We start from the raw sequence: 22,496 nt of genomic DNA, 5'->3' as shown, positions 1-22,496 counted from the left end.
TTATTTATTTATTTTTATAATAACTATAATAATTACAAATATATATATATATATAATATACACACACATATACATATATATATTTATAAGAAGCAAACAAGAACGTGTGTGTGCTTGTGACTTTTGTGGGAAAATCTAGTCAGATGGCAAAGCCGAGCCTTCGCCTGGGGAAAGTCGCAAGAATTTCCCCGAGGCTGGTCCTCTGATCAGGCATCGTCTTTTTTTAGATAGGTGCCTATGTAGAGGAGCTGAACACGGTTAACTCTTGCCCAACAGGAAAGATATAAGTGATTTTAAAATATGCTTTTTTCTTAGCGCATATAGATGTTTTAAACATTTGAACAGCACAAACATTTTTTTTTTAGGGCTAGGGATAATATGTGTGCCATTAGAAAGAATGGTTTTTTAGGGGAACAGTGACTTTTAATGAGAACTCACCAGTGTAAAAACTGCCGGGGATGCGCGTCTCCGGCAGCGAGCTCATTCAGTTGTTGAATAGCGCGACGGCTTCCGATTTCGGATCGCTAATACGAATGTGCGAGCTAGCTTCCGATTTTGCTTGATGAATCATGGCCATTGTGAGGAGGCGTTGCAGGAATTTCAAATTATTTTGTATTGGATTCAATAAAAAATAACTGTATTGAATCCAATACAAAGTAATCATTATACTTAAAACTATACACTTAATTTACTATATATTTATTTATATTTATTCATTTGACCACTTCTCTGCCTGCTGCCTGTCCTGACCTTTGACCATGTCTCAGCTTGCCCCCTGCCCTGACCTGTGCCTGGATTCTGACAACGTTTCTGCCTGCTGCCAGCCCTGACCGCTGCCATGGCTTCCAAAAGTTGTCTCTCAACTCATGATTTTTTGGAACAACTTGAAGACAGTGAGAGCGACTTGGAATCACTAGTGGCGACAGTGATTCACCTGGAGACCTGTCATCGAACATCGAAAGTGACAGCGAAGATTCTATCACTGAGGTTAGTAATGTTCGCACTTGGTGTTTTATTGACATTAATCAGGCTCAGCAAGGGCCCCAAGATTCCCATTTACTGGGTGTTATGTCACGGATATAATTTGTGACAGTTTATGCAAATATTGATGGGATTCAATTTGAAGTGTACAAAGAGAGATAATACAAAGACTTGAATGATTATACAATTTAATAATAAGATAGATAGACAAACCAATGCAATACTGCAGATGATCAAAGAAACATGTTGCATCCAGCAAGCTCTGGTCAAGACTCCTTCATTAGGTATGGCTCTGTGTTTTTAACTACTCAGGAAGGAACTAAGACAATGGCCGGGTTTGACCAGTACTGACCCATAATCATCCTTAAACCTTATAGGATATGCTACATTTCTTTAGGATGACCTCATGTCTGGTATACATATACCAGTATATACTGACAAAGCATTATTGTTGATGAGACATGATTGATATTAAATAAATTGTGCTAACCCAACACTGGGGTGCCTGGCCTGTATTTTGTCACTACAGCCAATTTTTACAGCTCTCCTGAACTATTTGAGTTTCTCATCCAGCATAAACAGATGCTTATGGAACTGTTAGGGCTAACTGGCGTGAAATGCCATCCATGTTTGCCAAACAGAAGCTCAAGACGTGGGAAATGGTTGCTTGGCAGAGGGCAAAATGATGGCACTACCATGGCATGACAAGAAGGATGTCTGCCTTTTGAGCACCATGTATAACACGACCACTGCTATGACATGAACAAGAGGTGGGAAAGAGATCCTGAAACCACAAGTCGTTAGAGAACAATAATAGCACCATGGGAGGTGTTGGTGCTACTGTACAGTTATATTACAGGTTTCAGTATTTTTTATTTATTTATGCACCCTTGCTTTAACAGATTTTTTGTGTTTTTTACTTAAAGTTTAATATTAAATTGAATTTATTATTTTGACATGATTTTGTGTTTCTAACTTTATTATACTCAGGATGTCTACTATACCCTTGTTTGGAAATTTTTGGTGAGTTATGCCTAAGAATTACAGGCCTACAATGTAAAATAAAATTTTATAAAAGACAATGTACCTCTTTTAGACATAAAAATCCAGATAGAAATGAACCGCCCAGGAGGTTTACAATAAATATTAATAATCCAAATCAAAAAATTTAATATTTAAAAAAATCAATTAAACTTACATTTCAAAGTATAATAATCAAATCTCTGATTTTGTGGTTCTCTCAAGAATTTGGCAATGGATTTTACAGAAAACAGTGACCAAAAACAAAATTCTCATTTCAAAACACATGCAGAGGGGGGAGAAATACTCAACAAGACAGGTAACAGACAACAGCTATTCTGGTAGCTCTAAAATAAAAAATTGCTTGATACAGAATTCCATATTATCTATAATTGAAAAAATCCATAATTCCAAAAACATCTGTTCTTCATTTTAACCTGTTCCAAAAACACTGAAACATTTGATAATTATATGAATATTAATAATACTGTTACTGATAATAGTATTCATAAATTCCTCCGAATTATCCTAACTTATTCGTTTTAAAAAAAAATTAAAAAAAGATAGATTAGTGTACAAAGTTATATATCAAAAGTGAATATAAAGCTCCTTGCTAATAACAAACTAAACTCATAAATTTTGCGATCAAAAAATTTATAGTATATCTTAAATCTAAATAAACAACCAGTGTTTATGTGTATCAACATATATAGTTGTATACCTATTCCTTGTTAATCAAAAATAACCAAGCCCTAAATAAAACCAATTATTCAACTGTGAACCAATATAAAATGCTGACTATCTCCATATATAACCCCAATTATTTCCATAAGGAAAGAAATCCCATTTAAAATTTAGAAAACTTCACCAAATAAGTTTCTAATTACCATATTCATCTAAATTATCAATATATGAGTGTCCAAAAGTGCCATACAAAGAAGGTTAAATATCCAACCATAGAAAACATAATCCAGAATAAATTTCAATGTCCAGGAAGCTATTATTTGTTCAGCAATTATTGTAATTGGATTTATAAAAAGTACAGATAAATTTCAATAACGACAAGGAAGTAGCAGGTGCTGCAGAAAAAAACTGGGAGTGAGTATTTGGGGTGAGACTAAAAATGGAACCTATGACTTTGCGCAATAAAAAAGTAATGTTCAACAGTCATGGGAAGATTTGTTTATTTGTGTCTGACCAATTCATTTTTTCTTCCTTACTGGTTATAGTTTGTTTATAATTATATTTTCTACAATTTTTTGTTGCTTTGACAAGAGAATAAAAATACTTTTTGTATTTCTTCATGCCATATTATGCTATGTCGGTAGCTCATTTTTCACTGCCAAAATCTATTTCCTGGGTAGTTTTCATCATTATCTCATCCTGTAGAGATCTCTTTGTATTTGTAAATAAAATGCAGGTCAAGTCAAAAACATTGTGGGTAATAAGTTAGAACTACTATTGGGTTTGTGTTGGAGATTTCCCCTCATTTTCAATGTGCTAAAAAAAGGAAGTAAAAACAAGTCTGTAACACAAAACATATACATTTTCCAGAGCCAATCTACAATGTTTCACAAATCTAGTACCATAAAAACTCTTAAAGTGCAACTAAAGGCTTCTATAGTTCAGTCTAAATAAGTCAGTCTAAATAAGTAACAAATCCAATTACTTTGTGATACTTTGTGATTCTATGACCTTCTATGACTGAGTCAAGTCCTACTTCATTTCTGTCTCATACACTCCCCTACCCAAATACAACAGGATAACCCCTACAACGTTTACTCGTCCATCAAACATTGTTACATGTCCATTGCATTGAAAATGACTAACTAAAATAACTGCAGTTGTCTTGTTTAGGCAGGACACAGTAACTGGTTTGATCACTTTTTTGATTGGTAATCATTTCATTGCAAGCCCCAAAATATATCATATGTAAGTATGATATTCTGCACTTCCGATCATACAGTGGGAATTAGGTAAATCTGTGCCAGAATGTACAAATCTGATCAATTTCCCAAAAAACAGTTTACCATTTAGCTTATGATATGTGAGCTACTGAATTCACTTTAAGTCTGATCATTTTATCCAATCAGAGATCGGAAAATACAGTGAAACTTGATTTCCCTCCACCTAGATTCACACCTTACACAGCTTAGGCACTACATGAGATGGTGATAAAGGGAAAAAAGTACAAATACTATGATATGTAAATATAATTGGTAACTGTTAATTTGAATTCAATCTGAGGTTCTTTAAAGTGGTGAACATTCAGCTGAGTAATAAAATCCTTCTTTCATAGATAAGAATGAGAAACGTAAACAGATTTCAAAGCATGCCTGCTAGAATGCCCTTGGGAATCTGTTACAATGGAGTTTGCTGAATATTCTTTAGAAACTCTGACAGTATTTTTAATAGATAAACTAATTCCATGTGATTAGAACAACATTCAATAACCTGATAATCTTGCAGAGCAGGAATAATCACAAGTCAGCTTTTTAGGTGAGCGATAATTTGTCTTCCTAGAAAAGCCTTGTCTGTGTTCTACCATAGAACCAAGGGCACATGCCTCTGAATTATTACATTGCATTTCTAAGTCTCCAAATCCACAGGTATTCCTAACAAATTGAGGATACACAATGTAATCTATTACTCCAGAAGAATAAAGGAAATTCCGGTGTCTGCCAGGCTATGCAAGAAACACGTATTGTTATCTTAATAGCCATATCACAATACTAAAGAGGAGACTTTCAGCTTTAGTTCACTGTTTTAACTTTCATGAAAAACAATGGGTAAAATCTGTTTGTCATTTTTACAGCTCTAAAGCATATAAAGAACCAAAAACATAGTAAAAAAATAGGCTATCTACACACATCAGATGATTATCATAGAAAAAGAACACTCATGCTTGTCTCGAGAATCTGATGTGTACGGCAGTTTTCAGATGTGGTTTGTGGATCCCCCAGGATGGATCCATGAACGACTAATGGGAAATAACCGCTAAACAAGTCAAGGAAAAAGAGCACAGCAGGATGCAGCTCACTCATCCTAAGCAGTATTCACATTTACTTTATTATGCTTGGCATGTTATCTAAGAATGTTGGCAGAATAGAATTGTCAATAAATTTTTTTATAGCAGAAGAAAAGATATGTGCATTCAGCTAAGTTCCTACAACAATCCATTAATACATACTTCCGGGGTGGTCTGTAAGTAAAATACTAGCTTTGGACTAAAGACTTTGGTCACTATAATTATAAAAATGTCTGAAACTCTCACTCTCACTTGCCCTTTCATCAAAAACAAATTTTGTATAGAGAATCTTCAGGTAATATAAACTTGCATATGAGTGACAACTAAAATATTTCGTAATTAGTCACAACTCTGCCCATGGCTGGTAAACCAATGACCAGAGCAGTATTTATGTTCCTTGAAAAACTAAAAAACAACTAAAAACTAAAAATAAAGATGTGCATCATCATCCACATCTTTTCCATTCTAATACATTTAAACCCTGATAAAGTGAGTTTTAGGAGCCCTAGGAGCACATTAGCTTTGTAATGTACATTAAAACTACACCTGATCTTCAGGTATGTGTCTGGTGCCTTGTTTTCACCGTTTTTGATACATGTATGACTGGCTTAAATAAACTAAACACAAAAAAAAAATGTGAGGCAGATTGTTTGTTGCAGAAGGGACAGGTGACAGGGACAGGCCCCTTCTGCAATAAAATAAACGTACCTCTCCTCACTCCAACACTACTTTCTTCACCCAGACCTCTTTTAAGTTTGGGTCCTTGGCATTTTTGATGATGCAATGACCTAAGCGGTACTAAACCCAGGCAGACTCACCTGTCCTGATTGTACAAACGTCAAGGGGGAACTTTAGTTCCACTTTAATGCCAATGCATATGTTTTTTTCCAAGCAGCCCAGTATGCTGGATATGATGGGACCATACACTACTTAAAATATTGTAAAAAAGCAGGTAAGTATGTTTAACTGCAAAAGGGATAGGGCCCTTCTGCAATAAAGAATTATCCCGCTCGCAGTTTTTCATTTCATACAATTTTGTGCATGTATAATTCTGCTTTAAAATAAACCTGGTAAATCTATGCATTGGATGAAAAAGAAATATCTCTAGAATAGGAAGTAGAGAAAAAAAAAAACTGTATAACATCGTACAACTTTAGCAGCTTTCATATCTCTGGATCTAATGATATTTCTGACATGTGATGCCTCCTGAAGTTAAGCTTAGCTTCTGTGTTTTTTAATGAAGCACAAAAATAAATTAGGTTTGTGGAAAAAAATGAGAAATAACACATATATCAAACAAAACCAACAAAAAAAGGCATTTATTATTATAAGTAGAGATGAGCGAATAGAAGCTGAAGAAGTGGAATTCGATCCGAACTTCAGAAAAAATTTGATTTGCAACGAATCCGAATTTTTCCTCGCTATTTATGGTAACAAATCACAATTTTTTCTAAAATGGTGGCTACAGGTGTGGGGACATGGGGCAGGAAACTCTGGGAAAGCAGGATGACCCATAATGCCTTGCATGCAGCCAATCAGCAGCCAGCCCTGTGATGTCACAGCCCTATAAATGGCCTCAGCCATCTTGGATTAAGACATTTTACAGTGTTCTGAGTGCAGGGAGAGACGTGTGCAGGCGCTAGGGAGAGTGATAGGAAAAACCTAATAGGATAGGAAAAAGGATTTATAAATGCAGGGAAAGGATAGGGAGTATCACAGCATCTTAGCGCAGGGAGAGACGTCAGAAGGCGTTAGGGACAGTGATAGAAAAGCGATTTACAAGTGCAGGGAAATAATATTTGGGGATCCAAATAGCCTTTTAGTGACGTATTTCAGTACAAAAATAAAAATATATTCTCAGTTCACTTCTGCAGTTATATGTGGTGAAAGCATTTAGTGACGTATTTGAGTACAAAAAGAAAAATATATACGCAGTTCACTGTTGCAGGTATTTGTGGTGAAAGCGTTTAGTGACGTATTTCAGTACAAAAAAAAAATATATTCTTAGTTCACTTCTGCAGTTATATGTGGTGAAAGCATTTAGTGACTTATTTGAGTACAAAAAGAAAAATATATATGCAGTTCACTGTTGCAGTTTTTTTTTGTGGTGAAAGCGTTTAGTGGCCTATTTAAGTACAAAAAGAAAAATCAATACGCAGTTTACTGTTGCATATATTTGTGGTGAAAGCGTTTAGTGACATATTTCAGTACAAAAATAAAAATATATTCTCAGTTTACTTCTGCAGTTATATGTGATGAAAGTGTTTAGTGACGTATTTGAGTACAAAAAGAAAAATCTATACGCAGTTCACTGTTGTAGTTATTTGTGGTAAAAGCATTTAGTGGCCTATTTCTTTACAAAAATAAAAATATATTCGTCGCTTTTAAGTGTGTTTTAATTTGCTTTTAATTTATTTAGTTCAAGTAAATATATGTCAGACAGAGAAGTGGCAGGCCATGCACAGAGGAGGCCTAAATGTTTCTGGTGCAGACAGAGGTCGCAGCAGAGTAAGGGGGCGTGTCAGCAGGAGTCGCAGCGAGAGGCCTGAGTTCCCAGTGTCATCTAGCGGTCGTGTCTTGACCAGCAACCCAGCGATTCTTGATTGGTTAGCTCGGTCATCCACTTCATCCCAAGTGACATCAGACACTGCCAGCCAACAGTCGGTGGGTTCTTCAGACACAACCCTTAGTTGGCATGGCCCTGGAGCAGGCCCTATGCCCTCACCTGTCCTCAACCTGCCTCTGTCCTTTGCTGTTCCCTCAGCCACAGAAGTATTGTATAAAGTGGCCTGGGAGAACCGTGGCTCCGATGTGGTAGTGCAGCCTCCCGCAGCAACCGTTGCATCACCCAATGGCACGCACCCGCTTTCAGGCATTCAAGGCTCCACCACTTCAGCCGAAGGGAGTTGTATGTCATTTCCATCTTCTGCTGGTCCAGATGCTCCTGCTCCTCCTCCTCCTACTCCTCGTCAGTCATTCCGTCAGCTATTGATCACCAAAGCGATTGCCAAGGGACAACAGTTCGCGTGCACTCCAATTGCGCAGAAGCTGAATGTGCTCCTGTCAAAGATGCTGGTGCTTCAGTCCCTCCCTTTCCAAGTGGTGGACTCTGCACCTTTCAGAGAACTTATGGTTTGTGCCGAGCTGAGGTGGAGAGTTCCAAGCCGTCATTTCTTTGCGAAAAAGGCAGTACCAGCCCTGCACAAATATGTAGAACAGAAGGTGGGCCAGTCCTTGAGCCTGTCGGTGTCTGCCAAAGTGCACGGCAGCGCCGACGTGTGGAGCTGTAACTCCGGTTACAATACATGTCCTTTATGGCCTACTGGGTGAATGTGATTTCTGCACAGCCACACCAGCAACTTGGCCAGGTGACGCCGCTTCCTCCTCCACAATCTCACGCTGCTGGTCCTGCGACCTGGTCCACCGTGTCCTCAGCCTCCACCGCTGGGACAATTCATTGTGCCCCTCCAGCATACCACATGTGCAGGGCACGGTGGTGTCACGCTGTTCTCCACCTGGTTTGCCTGGGGGAACGGAGTCACACAGGGGAGGAACTGCTCCGTGTGATTCATCAAGAAATCGAATCATGGCTTTCTCCGTGACAACTCAAAATCCGAACCATGGTGACCAACAACGGGAAGAACATTGTGTCTGCGCTGCATCAAGGAAGTCTGAGTCATGCACCCTGCATGGCACACGTCTTCAATCTGGTTGTCAAGCGGTTCCTGAAGTCTTTCATCCATCTGCAAGACATCAAAAAAATGGCCAGGAAACATTGCATGCACCTCAGCCACTCGTACACCGCAAAGCACACCCTTCATGAGCTGCAGTGGCAGAACGGCATCCCCAACATAGGTTGATATGCGACGTTTCCACCCGTTGGAATTCTACTCTCCATATGTTGGACCGACTATACGAACAGAGAAAGGCCATCAACGAATTCTTGATGATCCAAGCGGATAGGAGTACTCCCATGTGTAACTTTGATGTCAACCAGTGGCAGCTCATGCGTGACACCTGCCATTTCCCCAGGCCCTTTGAGGAGGCCATGTTATTTGTCAGTCGCCAGGACTACAGGATGAACAATGTCATTCAACTGCTTCATGTCCTGGAACTCATGCTGGTAAATCTGGCTGGTCAGGGGACTGGAGAGGTGGCCCCTAGATCTCACGGTCACATGAGCCCTGTGGGGGCTGAACTGGAGGAGGAGGTGGACATTGGAGAAAAGGCAATGTATAGTGAAATGGGTGGGTTTTCTACTCGGGTGACAGGAGAGGAGGAGCAAGAGCAGCCAGAGGAGCAAGAGGGAGATAAGGAAAGTGAGGCAGAGGACCCAGACACACCGTGGCAGTATGCAGTGGAGATAGAAGCAGGGAGTCCCTCTGAGTCGCTTGCAGAAATGACCTGCTGCATTTTCACTTGCTTGTTCAGTGACAGCCGAATTTTCACCATTCGGTAGAGGGATGACTTCTGGCTCTCCACCTTTTGGACCCTCGCTACCGGTCAAAAATGGGGGCATTTTTTACACCGGCTGAGAGGGAGGACAAACTGAACTACTACAGAGACATCATATGTAGTCATTTGGCCGTTGCCTATCTGCGCCATCGTCCATCCTCCTGCAGGTCTGACGGAGGGGGCCCTCTGCACTCACGTTCCACTGCCATGGCTGCTGGGGAGGGTTGGGGTGGCAGGAGCAGTACCAGCTCCATCAGCAACAGCCTGAGTCTAGAGTCGCTGATGAGCAGCTTTCTTCACCCGCATAGTGAAGAAACTACTGACCAGAAGCTAGAATAGAGCAGAATCTGACTGGCCAGTAGTGTGGCATCAGAGCGGATGTTTAGTGCGGCGGGGGCCATAGTTACCCCAAGAAGAACTCGCCTGTCCACCCAAAATGTGGAGGGACTGACCTTTGTCAAGATGAATCAGTCGTAAATCAGCCAGGATTTCCACCCACCAATGCCTAATGCATCTGATTAGGTTATCCATGCCGCCTGACCGAAACCTTGACAAAAGAGACCGGTTTCTTTTGGCTACCTGCCTCAGATACTACTCTGATGCTGCCACCCGCCTGATGCCACACATCAGATGCCAAGTGCTCCTTCTTTCACCCACCTTCGTCAGCGGGTACTGGTATTGACACCCACCGCCCCACTTTGTCACTGGGTCACCTTGTGGTCTCCTGATGCTGCTGCTGCCATCTCCACACTATGTCACCTTGCCACTCTTTGGTATCCTCCTGATGCTGCCACCACCTTCAGACTCTGTCCTTGTGCCACTCTGTAGCCTCCTGATGCTGTCGTCAACTCCAGACTCTGTCATTGTGCCACTCTGTTGTCTTCGCCTGATGCTGCTGCTGACGCCAACTCCACACTCTGTCAATGTGCCACTCTGTGGCCTCTTGATGCTGCCGCCACCTCCTCACTATGTCATTATGCCACTCTGTGGCCTCCGCCTGATGCTGCTGCTGCCGCCACCTCCAGACTCTGTCATTGTGCCACTCTGTGGCCTCCTGATGCTGCCACCACCTTCAGACGTTGTCATTGAGCCACTCTGTGGTTTCCTCATGCTGCTTCTACCTCACCACTATGTCATTGTGCCACTCTGTGGACTTCTCAAGCTGTTCTCCCACCCTCCCCACTCCATGACTGGGCCACTATTTTGCCTTTTTGACCTGGATGACATCACTATTTATTTGACCCTTCTGATCTTTCAGAAGTAAGGAAAAAAGAGACGCACAGCGGATTCTGTCTGTGTAGCAGCTGTAACGCCTGTATGGTCCCATAACAACTGACTTATGATTTGGTAGCCAAAAGCAGGAGTGGGTACAAAACACAGAAGACATGCAAATATGCCATTCACGTGTCATCTCTGTTTTGGATCCACTCATGTTTCTTTTGGGATTAGCAATACTAATGGATTATTGAGCAAATGCTGACCGAGTAAAGGCATATGCTCCACAGACAGGATTCATTTTTTGTGGGTGATTGTTCAGATGGATCAGAGGAAGGGCAAAATAATTAGTGACGTCAACACAAACTTAGTGCTGACACCCTCTCCACTCTGTCGGGGGGCTCTACTTGTGTAAGCGGTTAATAGAACAGGTTCTGTACACATCTTTGTGGAATCAGCTGGCAAGGGTGTAAAAGAAGTGCGCTTCTTCATGACGCTAACATGGACATGTAAGGCTGAGTTCATACTTGAGTCAGTTTTCCCCCGTGACTTCCCAAATAAGTGAAGTGTGCAGTGATTCAAATAGCGACGCTTGTCCTCTGCATGTCATACTGACTCACAGTATTATTTCACTACCACAGCAGACTCCCTATGCGTTTTGCTGCAAGGCACAGTGTTCTACACCACTATCAAGGCTCTCTGCAGCCCGGAAAAAGCCCTTTTTACCCGATTTGTCATGAATAAATTCGGATTGAAGCAAATCTTTTTGGAAAATACGGCGAACCGGCCGAATCGAATTTTCAAAAAAATTTGCTCATCTCTAATTATAAGGTACCTGTAGGCGAAAAATACTGAAGTTTTTCCTGTCACACTTCTTTAAATTACACAGCCAGGTAGGTAATTCAGCTAATACCATGTGTTGCAGCATACTCATTACATTTTTTAAAGATCAGGCTGATCATCATAGTTGGATTAGATTGTTATACCTTGAATCTACTATGCATTGCACACTATGCAAATCGATTTCAGTCAGATGTAAAACAGCAAGCATGAAGGATGTGCTGGTTAATATCGACTAATTTAAGATAAAAGCTAAAAATGGATTTTAGAACACAAGTAAATTTCTGAAGCAATTAGGGTCCATTCACTGATCTGTTCCCTAATGCACATCATTATTTTCCCATGTTTTTCCATCTTGAAAACTGGGATGACTGGGATTTCAGAACAGCAGAGGTACTGTATGATCATTCCAAAAAGAAATTTGGGAGTACTCTGGTTTCACCAAACAAAAGTATTCCCCAGACAAACTATAGAGAAATTTGCATGTTTTCCAGAAATCTATTGTACCGTTTTGTGTCCAGACATACACACAGACAGACATTTAAAAATATATTAAGGCGATTAAGAAGTGAGTTTTCAGCACCCCAAAACATAAAATGCATGGCTGTTCAGTTGATACACCAGCATCTACCCAAAATTGAAATATCAATTTGTAATTAATCACCATGTGCTGCCACAGCAGCCTGGTTTTCATTGTTTATTTGTATTTGGTATGTTCCTCTTTCCTCCCTTCTGTTTGTGGCTGGTTAGTCCAGCCTTAGCTAAACACTCCCTGTCTCCTCATGTTTAGCTTTCAGTTAGCAATCTTACAGACAAGGTTTAGCAATACAGTGTCTTATTATACTTCTGGAGATACTTACAAGACTGTATTGTATCTAATGTACTGCACTTCTTGTAAGTAAAATTGTGTTGGATCTGTCTTTTGTGCTTTTGGAAGAGTTCATTGGCTGGTGATGGTATTAAATCAGCATGTGGGCATATCATCTCCTAAAACTGTGTCTAGAAGGTATGTCAATGTATAAAGCGGTATTGTGAAACAGCTTACACCTCTTTAGTATAAATAATAATACATGATATTCAATCAGGACTGGGCAAACAGCCATTCATAAATAAAAGAAACCAGGAAACAGAGCAGAAATCACAAATAAAATAGGGGGATCAGCTGTAATTGATATGACTTGTATTATGTAAATAACGCAAAAATTAAACAAAAGTATAAAATAATAAAACTGTACAATATCGAAAATGAACTGTAATCAATTTCATTGCACTTGATCCTCAACCACACATTCCTGTTCTCAATATGTAGGGAGTCCTGTGATATATCACCTTCTGTTCACACCATATGCTCACCACAACTTCTTCCTTGCATCACACTTACAAGGATCTTAAATGTTAGTAAACATGTTAAATAACAATTCATCCACATAAATGAAAGCCCTTGGCCTGAAAATAAAGACTGTTGTGGTATTATACGTTTCTATATATTTGTCATCATATCCCTATTTAGCAAACTCAATTTTTTGGAATGATCTATCTACTTGTTTCAGATTTCATAATTTATGTGAGTGTTTCACTGTTCTCTAAAGACGGCACATAACCTGTAAATCTCCTTTATGTTAACCATAATTGAGGAAAATAGTATCTTCTCTCAGAAGAAAGGTTGCAGTGAATAAAGCATGTGTGCAGGAAAAGTGTTCCGTCATTAAATTAAAGGTATTTATTCAAAGGCACACAAAAATACAATATGGTAAGCAACTTCACAAAGTAAGTAAAAAATTATATCAGGATATGACCTGCTTGATGTTACAGATCAGTTCATGAGAGAATGGTCCCATCTCTACCCACACCCTCAAAAGTAGTGTCTTTTATACAAAAACTTCACATTGATATCCACTGGATTCAGATTGCATCATGCTCTCTTACTACCATAGTATTGAAAATATAGGGAATGAAAAGAAGTTACACAGCTGTTTCCCATTGACCTCATTGACCTTTGTTCTACTTAGAAACTAGAGTCCTAAGTTTTCATGCCCTATACAGCTCTCCAATTACCATTCCATGACATTTCACATACATACTCTAAATTTAATGTATGTTAATTTCTAACATGACCCTCTTTTATTATAAAAAGAAATGCTTTCTTTAACATAGTTATCCTAACCTATTTAATACATAAGTCAATCGTATTCCATTCGTATCACATTAGTTCACAGATCATGGAAAGATAATTGATTAGTCTGTTCAGTTTCTTCTATGGAGGCTAGATTAGGCTAGATTATAGCATGAGTTTTCATCTAAATAATTCTCTTAGTGTCTCTTCTCCTTTCCTTAACTTGTGTCATTAATTAATGAGGAGTTTGAACATTTTCAATTCAAGCTGAACATAAAGATGATTTTGAAAAAATGAATGATAAACAATTCTTTCTTGATTTGATAAACGCATAACCTTTGATTGAAAATGTTAACATGAAAATAGATCTATTTGTTCTAATAGGACCCCAGACGTAGCGTCCATGCACGTGGAGCTGGGGGAGGTCCTAGGGACGCCGTCCTATTAAAGGAGTGGCATCCCTGTGATCTCCCTGCTGCTCTGCACACCATCACTTCATCTGCGAACCTAGCTACACCATGAACAGATATCTATGATACAAGGTAACAATACTGGCATACTCTTTGAAATTACTCCTATATCATTTAACTTAATACAAATTTATAATATATATCTACGTTTAGATCCCTGACTTGATATTAGGATCTCAGTACATCTACTACAAGACTGTTTATACTATATAAAAGAATTTATTTGCATCCTACTTGCAAACACCCTTTGGAGATATCATACCCTCCTGATTCTGCATACAAAAAACTTAGGATACTTTCCTACAGGACCATGTAAGTGTTAAACTTTTTTAACAACTGTCATTTGACATTTATTCTATATTGGTTTGGAATACTTCAATTGTTAATTATTATTACAAATAGTTGTACATACACATAGCCAAATACCATTCTAATCCCTAAGTAATAAAGTTCATTTCATCGCATATAGCACATGAATCTATATTGTTCACATTCTCAACACAAACTCGTACTTGATATTTTAAGACTCAAGTAAGATATTGTTCATTGATTTAGATACAACCTATGCAAGCAACCAACACATGTTGTCAAAACAACACCCCTGAGGAAGCCATACTTGGCGAAACGCGTTGGGTACTACTAGCTACATGATTTTATGGTCAAACATTCTGTATGGTAAATAACTATATATGTTGATGAGTTGTTGCATGTCTAGCGCCTATCTGGCCTATGTTGGACCACAAGAAATTATTGTGGTTCAATTCGACCTTGGAATATTTTTTATTGTATTGAGCGCCTTCTTATATCCAATTATATTTTTGCTGACTACTAGATTGTTTAGTGTTCCTTTCATTTCTTAAGCCCTACCCTATTTATTTTATATATTATTATAAATACACTGTTTGTGCCAAAAAACCCTGCTTAATCTCTCTCATTGATTTTATGTTTTATTCATATATTTTGAGGGTAGGCACCTTATTGATCTTTCTAATACAAATATGATATATTACAACCAAAATACAATTATTCTATTTGTTCTAATTCAGATCTATGTTCATTAAAAACAAAGTCACTGGATCGTAATTCATAATAAATCAATTGCGTATTACTAACTGGAACTCCCAAAACTGTAACTGGAACTGAAAGTTTTTCTTTTCCAGCTATTGGAATTAGAGAACTGCTGTAGCATACACCTTGATTACATCCTAATCATTTATATACCCAATGTTTTTCCTAGAAAAACAAAAATTCATTAAGTAAACTACCCAAAATACCTAAAGGAGTTATTCCACTTAATTCCTGTACCCATACAAAAAATGTCCAATAATTTCCTTAGAAGTGTCAATCTCATTGTGTCAAATCATTTAATATCTTTTCCTGAGGAAATTATCTTCTTTAAAAATTAATGCAACCATGTCCCTTTATTTATTTGATTCAGGATTTTGAAAAATCAGCAGCAAAAAAAGTACTTATTGATAATAATATTGAGAATACAATAAAACTGTTCCTAAAAACGAATCTTCCTATATCTTTTCCACTGAAACGACTTCTTTTGATGTTGTCATCATCATTTGGGTTGTACATTGAAGTCAATCCTGTAAAAGAAAAGCAGTATCATTATTTTGGTACATACAATTTACATTGATCCACATGTACCCACATTTCCTGTTGCCTTCGTACATTTTTAACTGAATCAAATGTTTTTTTTTTTACTTTTTACTTTTATAATTACTTGCCTTTTAACATCAAGTATTTCAAAGCAACCTTCCCAATTACTTTGCCATGGCCCAGTTTTCCTGAATGTTTTAACCATTACCATTGCTCCTTTAACAAATTTTGAAGAATGGGGTGGTATCATTTTTTGCGTATGCAAAGTCGCATTTGGCAAAATTGTATTCAGATTTTCCTGAAGTACAAGTAATTGTAACCATTTACTTTTTAGGATTGAATCCTTTTGGGGAGTGGACAAAAATTGTTCATTTGGAAACACTAAGGGCATCTTTCTTCCTATCATTAATTCAAATAGAGTGTATTGAGTAGCAGAAGAAGTAGTGCTTCTAAAACTCATCAGGATGAAAGGAATAGTATCCACCCAAGTATTGCCTTTGTCCAACAATATTTTAGCAATTCTGTTTTTTACTGTTCTATTCAGTCGTTCCACTACACCAGCTGACTGTGGATGATATGGAACATGAAATTTTTGATGAATACCCAGTGTCATGAACGAGACAGGACCACTAGGGGATGTACGGAGGTGGTGCAAGTCCTAAAAAGGGCCAAGGCACAGAGTCTAAGCCGTAACCAGGTTGCGGTCCTTGGGCACACCAAGGTGGGCAAGCATGGTACCAAATTACAAGGCAGAAGGATAGTCAAAGAAAGCCAAGGTCGAAACAGGCAGCAAAAAAAAAGAGGTCAGGTCACAGGCCAGGGGTCAATAGCATGGGATCCAGGAAACAGACACCAGTGACACAGGGGCCACTGTGGGCATAGGGAACACAGGAGACACTGGAAACAGCAGGAGACACAGGAGATGCAGGAATATCCACAGGCAGACAGGAACACAGGAACAGCACAGGGAAGTTGGCTGGGAACCAACAAACTGAACAACGAGGAGTTCACACAGGAGCTGGACACAGCAGCAGGTGTACAGGAACTAGTTCACAGAACTAGGGGCTCGGCACAATGGAGACACAAAGGAGACAAGACTTGTTGCACAAACTCAAACTGCAGTCTGCAAGCTAAAAGCCAGGGCTGATCAAGGGGCTATTTTCTGATTGGCCAGCAGATTGGACGGAATTGATAAAGCTTAGAAACAGAGGCACGCCCAGCTTCAGAATTGCCCGCATGCGCAGGAGGGGGATACCTGCGCATTAGTGAGGAAGAGGTAAGTGTGACACCCAGAATGGAATACATGGCCTGCATAATTTTTCCTATAAAATGAGGTCCTCTATCAGATGTCAGTTCTGAAGGAAAACCCCAAGTAGCAAATACATTATTCATGAGTGTTTTTGCTGTTGTGATTGCATCATCTTTTCTGACATGTAAAATTTCATCCCATTTTGAAAAAACATCAACCACTACTCTAAAACCATGTTTTCCCATAGGCAATAGTCCTATGTAATCATTTTACATACACATTTGCAATGTTGACCATGGACCATCAGCAGGTGAAACTTTAAAAAGGAGGTTTGTGTGCTTTTAGTCTGGGATTCATCTGAGCACATATGAGACAAGATTGAATGTCTTGCACGGTCTCTTCCATTTTTTCCCAATAGAACTTTTCCTTGAGCACTTCCAACAATCTTTGTTTTCCTAAGTGTCCTAAGCTTTCATGATTGAATTGTGTGAAGTGTGCCTATAAATGCTTAGTTACTACTGGATGCCAAATTCCTTGGGAGTCATGATAGAGAACCCCCTTTTCACAAACAAAGAGAGGTTCTGGATCAACCTGAGAGCCAGCAAGTGCACGATGTATTGCTTGTTCCTTTGCAAAAGAAGGAAGTTGTGTCCTCTCTTTTTATCATGCTAGTGTCTCTCTGTAACACTATCTTGCCTGACATAGCTACCTCTTTTGCTAAAAGATCTGCTTTATCATTCTCAATGCTCAATTCATCATCATCTTTGTGATAGCTTGGCACTTTAAATAGCATGGTCACAAGGACCGAAAAAGAGATTCCAAAGTGTCTTTCTGTGTCAACACTTTTTTTAAAGAATCAACAAAACCTTGTCTTTTCCAAATTGGCAAATATTCTATAGGTGATCTAACTACATATGAGATGTCTCTGTAAATTACCAAAAGTTTCTTGTTTTCCTCTTTATCAATAGTTAGACCTGCTTTAACAGCTTCTAACTTTGCTCTTTGTACTGAAAAGTGTCCTGGTAATTTATGTTTTATTCCATAATCTCTTTTACGGTACCAGATAGCAAACTCATTTACATATTGCCCATCTGAAAAAAAAAGTGTGAACCATCAACAAACACAGGTTCAGTCTTTTCTGCTTCTCTTCTAAAGAGAGAGGGATATGTTTCCTCAAATGTGGTTGTACAGTCATGTGTTTGTCCTTCATACTGCATTATTTGTGGAAGAACATATTTAGCCTTGTGATCTACCTGAATTTGTTTAGGTGATAAAGCCAATAACCAATGTGAATATATTTGATTGGATACCCCAGGAGTTTTCTTCTCAAGAAGAAGCTTGAGAGTAGAATGAGGAGTTTGCAAAACAATATTGTTGAATCCAAGTTGCTTTAACAGCATAACATTTTTCAACCCAATGCCTGACACTAGTTTCAATGCCTTTATTAGCTAGAGTCAGAAATCTAGAGAAGTAACACAATATCCTCCAAATTCCACCCTGCAGTTGCAGCAACACTGCTGATATAGGGAGGCCTGGAACGTACGAGGAAAGGAGGATAGTGCCAGGCCAGCATGAATGAGCAGACAGGAAGGGAGACAGCAGAGGGTTAATGGTTAGAAGAGGAACGTGGGGGAGAAGGGAAAGGGGAGGAGAAGTGGGGGGACACAGGGAGGGGTTGATAGGAGGGGCGGTAGGAATTAAAAAGGTCAAGAAACAGCAATAGAGCCCTTTTCTACAGGAGACAGCAGGAAGGGTGAAGTTTTGCTGTTTGCAAAAGGGTTTTGGCGCAGCAATTTAAAAAAAAAATGTTTTGCAAAAGCCCATTAATAGTAGCTACTTACCTTATGGCTGAGGTGGAGGTACTTTTGGATCAGTTGAGGGTCGCTGCCGAGGCCAGGGGTCCAGGCTGGCTCCAAGACCAGGTTAGCTCGCTATTACAAGGGGTGGCTTCGGTCCCCATACCTGGGGGACTGGATGCCAGGCGGCCAGGGAGATCTAGGCCTCAGGTGCGCCTGAGTCCTGGGCCCCCTAGGACTCGGCACCATTTTAGGAGCCCCATTAGGGACCCTCCGGTCCCCCGGGCTCAGCCTCAGCAAGAGGCTGCTGCTGGGGAGACCGGGAGGAATCCTAGGCCACGGCCGAGTCCAAGGGGGAGGCTCAGGGGGCTGTGGATGCCCGTCCTGCATCTATCCCCCCTGCTAGCAAGACCCCAGGGAAGGAAGGTGGCAGCAGGCAGCCGGTGAGAGGCAAGGGCAGGCCTGCAGATTTAGTGGGGCAGCCCCTGCCTGCTACGGAGGTTCAGGGTGCCAGGCGTGCAGCCCTGGAGCCGCGGGCCTCCAGGGCTAGGGAGGCAAGGAGGCCTAGTACTCCCCCTGGAGCTGTGCGGCGGCCGGGCTCCTCGGAGCCGGCCGGTCGCTCGGGGAGTCGTCCGCGTGCGCTGGGCGCACGCAAAATAGCGGCGGAGCCGTCGGGCTCCGCCACAATGGAGGCCGGGCCTGCAGGCTCTGCCAAGATGGTGGCCGGGCTTGCAGGCTCCGGGATCATGACGGCCGGGCCTGCAAGCTCCGGGATCACGGCTGCCGGGCCTGCAGGCTCGGGTATGGTGGCGGCCGGGTCTGCGGCCGCAGAAGCGAGAGCGGGGGAGATATTGGGGGCCGGCGCTTTTGGGGCTGCTGCGGTGCCCCCAGGGCTGGAGGTACAAGGCTCACCTGTTCTGAAGCAGGGGTGGCCGGTGTGAATCCGTCCGGGCGGCCTGCAGGCCTGGGAGAAGAAGAGGCGCGGCCTGCAGGTCCTGGAAGAGCCGGTGGGAGGGTGGCAGCTCTTGGAACAGCTACTGCTGCTGAACACAGAGACCATTGAGAAATCTGCAGAGCTGATAGATGGCCCCCTGGTGGTTGGATAGGGGAAGTGCATTGCCAAGATAGGGGGGGGCACGGGCAGGCCCAGGTATCTGGCCGGTAGGGGGGCCAAGGGCCGGCTGCTTGGGCTCTGGCCTGGCGGGGCCCCTAGGGGACATGGCGGCTGGACCTAGCAGGATGTCGGCCCGGCCGGTGGGCGTCAGGCACAGGTCAGCTTTACAAGGGGAGGCTGGGCCTGCTGCGGTTTGGGACCCAGTGGCTCCTGAGGTCTATGTTTGTTTTGAAGGCCCGCTGGGAGCCCATTTAAAACAAGAGGTGAGGGAAAAGATTTGGCGTGGAGAATTCGTGGATATATTTTCCTTGTTGCGGCTGGAATTCTTTAATCTGGATCGTGGAATGGGTGAGTGGAAAAAGGGTGAGGAAGAGCAGAGGCGGGTGCGGTTGATACCCAGGACATTCGCCAATTGGCTGCAGGCATTTGCCATTTTTGTTTGTTTTGTTATCTGGACGTTATTGGGGAAGCGTATAGGGTTTATGGGGGTTTGGCATGGCTGCTCTATGATGAGCAGTTCCGGCAACGCAAGGCAGTACGGCCGTCGATCCGGTGGGACCATAAGGACATCAGTCTGTGGAAGTTGATGACGCCGGCGAGAGTGGTAAATTCGCCCTTTCTCGGGGGGGCCGGGGCTCAGGTTGCCACGGGCTCCCCGGTCCTCAGAAAGAAGGGTGTATGCTGGCAATTCAATGAGGGCACTTGCTGTTTTGGTGCAGCCTGTCACTTCCGGCACGAATGTTCCGGGTGTGGCGGGGCCCACGGTCTTGCCAGATGCTTCAGGCGCGGAAAAGGACGACCGGGGGAGTTTGCTAGTAAAAGGGATGATGCCAGTGATGGTAGAAAGGATGGTCCCCTTTCTAAATAGATATCTGGATAGAGCCGCAGCACGTTTCCTGGAGCTGGGTTTTAGGGAGGGGTTTCGGATTCCTTGCTCGTTGGGGGCCCCGCCGCCCCGGGCGAGGAATCTAAAATCGGCATTGGACCGTCCATCGGTCGTCACGGAAAAATTGGCCAAGGAAGTGGAGCTGGGGAGGATGGGGGGGCCTTTTGCGGAGCCTCCGATAGAGGGTTTGGTGGTGTCTCCGTTGAGGTGGTACTGAAGAAGGAGCCGAACAAGTTTCGGCTCATCCATCATTTGTCGTACCCACATGGGGGCTCGATTAATGCAGCCATTGATCCTGAATTAGCTCGGTGTCTTAAGCTTCATTTGACTGCGCGCTCAATTGGGTGCGACGTTATGGGAAGGGAGCTCTGTTGGCAAAGGCTAATATTGAGGTGGCGTTCAGGTTGTTGCCGGTACACCCAGAGAGCTAGCGTTTCTTGGGGTGCGAGTGGCAAGGGGCGTTCTATGTGGATAGGTGCCTGCCCATGGGCTGTTCGTTGTCCTGCGCACTTTTTGAAACGTTCAGTTCCTTTTTGGAATGGGTAGTGAAGGATGTGATTATTATTATTATTAAACAGGATTTATATAGCGCCAACATCTTACGCAGCGCTGTACATTAAATAGGGATTGCAAATGACAGACTAATACAGACAGTGATACAGGAGGAGAGGACCCTGCCCCGAACATTGCACTTATAATTTGGGCACTTGAGATTTGGGCACGTGACCAGGGTCCTAACGTGACCTTGCCAGTTGTTTAAATAGAAGTGCTTTGGGTTCTGATTAAGGATGGATGGAAGTCTCTTCCATTATTCAATATTTGGATGACTTCTTGTGTATCGGCCTGGCCAATTCCTTGGTCTGCAGGGTGCTGTTGGGCTCGCTGCAGTATATCGTGGAGAGATTTGGTATTCCGTTGGCGGCGGACAGGGCGGAAGAGCCGGCGTCGGCGCTGGCCTTCCTTGGGATTGTGATTGATACGGAAGCAATTGAGTGCCGGTTGTCAGAGGAGAAGTTGCGCGGGCTGGTGGAAGAGGTGGTTCGGGAAAGCAGGAGCAGGAAATTGCAGATGAGGGCAATTCAATCCCTTCTAGGTAAGTCGCATTTTGCGTGCAGGATCATGCCTATTGGGCGGATTTTCGCTAGGCGGTTGGCGGCTGCTACCACGGGAATTCGGCACCCAACGCTCTTTATTCGGCTGAATAAAGAGCTAAGGGCGGATCTGGTGGTGTGGCGGGAGTTTCTGGAGGGCTCGGTGTGGATGGATGGGCCGGTTGTCAGTGCAGAGCTGGAGCTGTTCACGGACGCGGCTGGAGGTGTTGGGTATGGGGCTTATTTGCAAGGGGAATGGAGTGCGGAGGCCTGGCCGGCTGAGTGGGTCAAAGTGGGCTTGACGTCCAATTTGGTGGCACTCGAGCTGTTTCCAATTGTGGTGGCATTGGAGATCTGGGGTCCCAAATTGGCGAACAGGAAGATTCGTTTCTGTTGCAACAATATGGGGGTGGTTCAGGTAGTGAACTCTTTCACAGCCTCATCAGGGCCAGTGATTAGGCTGATGAGGCATTTGGTGTTGAGGTGCTTGCCGCTGAATATTGCGGTGGGGGTTCATGTGCCGGGTGCAAAGAATAACATTTCGGATGCCTTGTCTTGATTTCAGTGGGACCGTTTCCGGCTATTGGCTCCAGAAGCGGACCGGCACGGAGTCGGTTGCCCACCAGCATT

This window comes from Pyxicephalus adspersus, chromosome Z (genome assembly GCF_032062135.1).
Source record: "Pyxicephalus adspersus chromosome Z, UCB_Pads_2.0, whole genome shotgun sequence".
Lineage (NCBI taxonomy): Eukaryota > Metazoa > Chordata > Amphibia > Anura > Pyxicephalidae > Pyxicephalus > Pyxicephalus adspersus.
The sequence above is the reverse complement of the archived record's forward strand: the minus strand, read 5'-3'. Positions refer to the sequence as shown.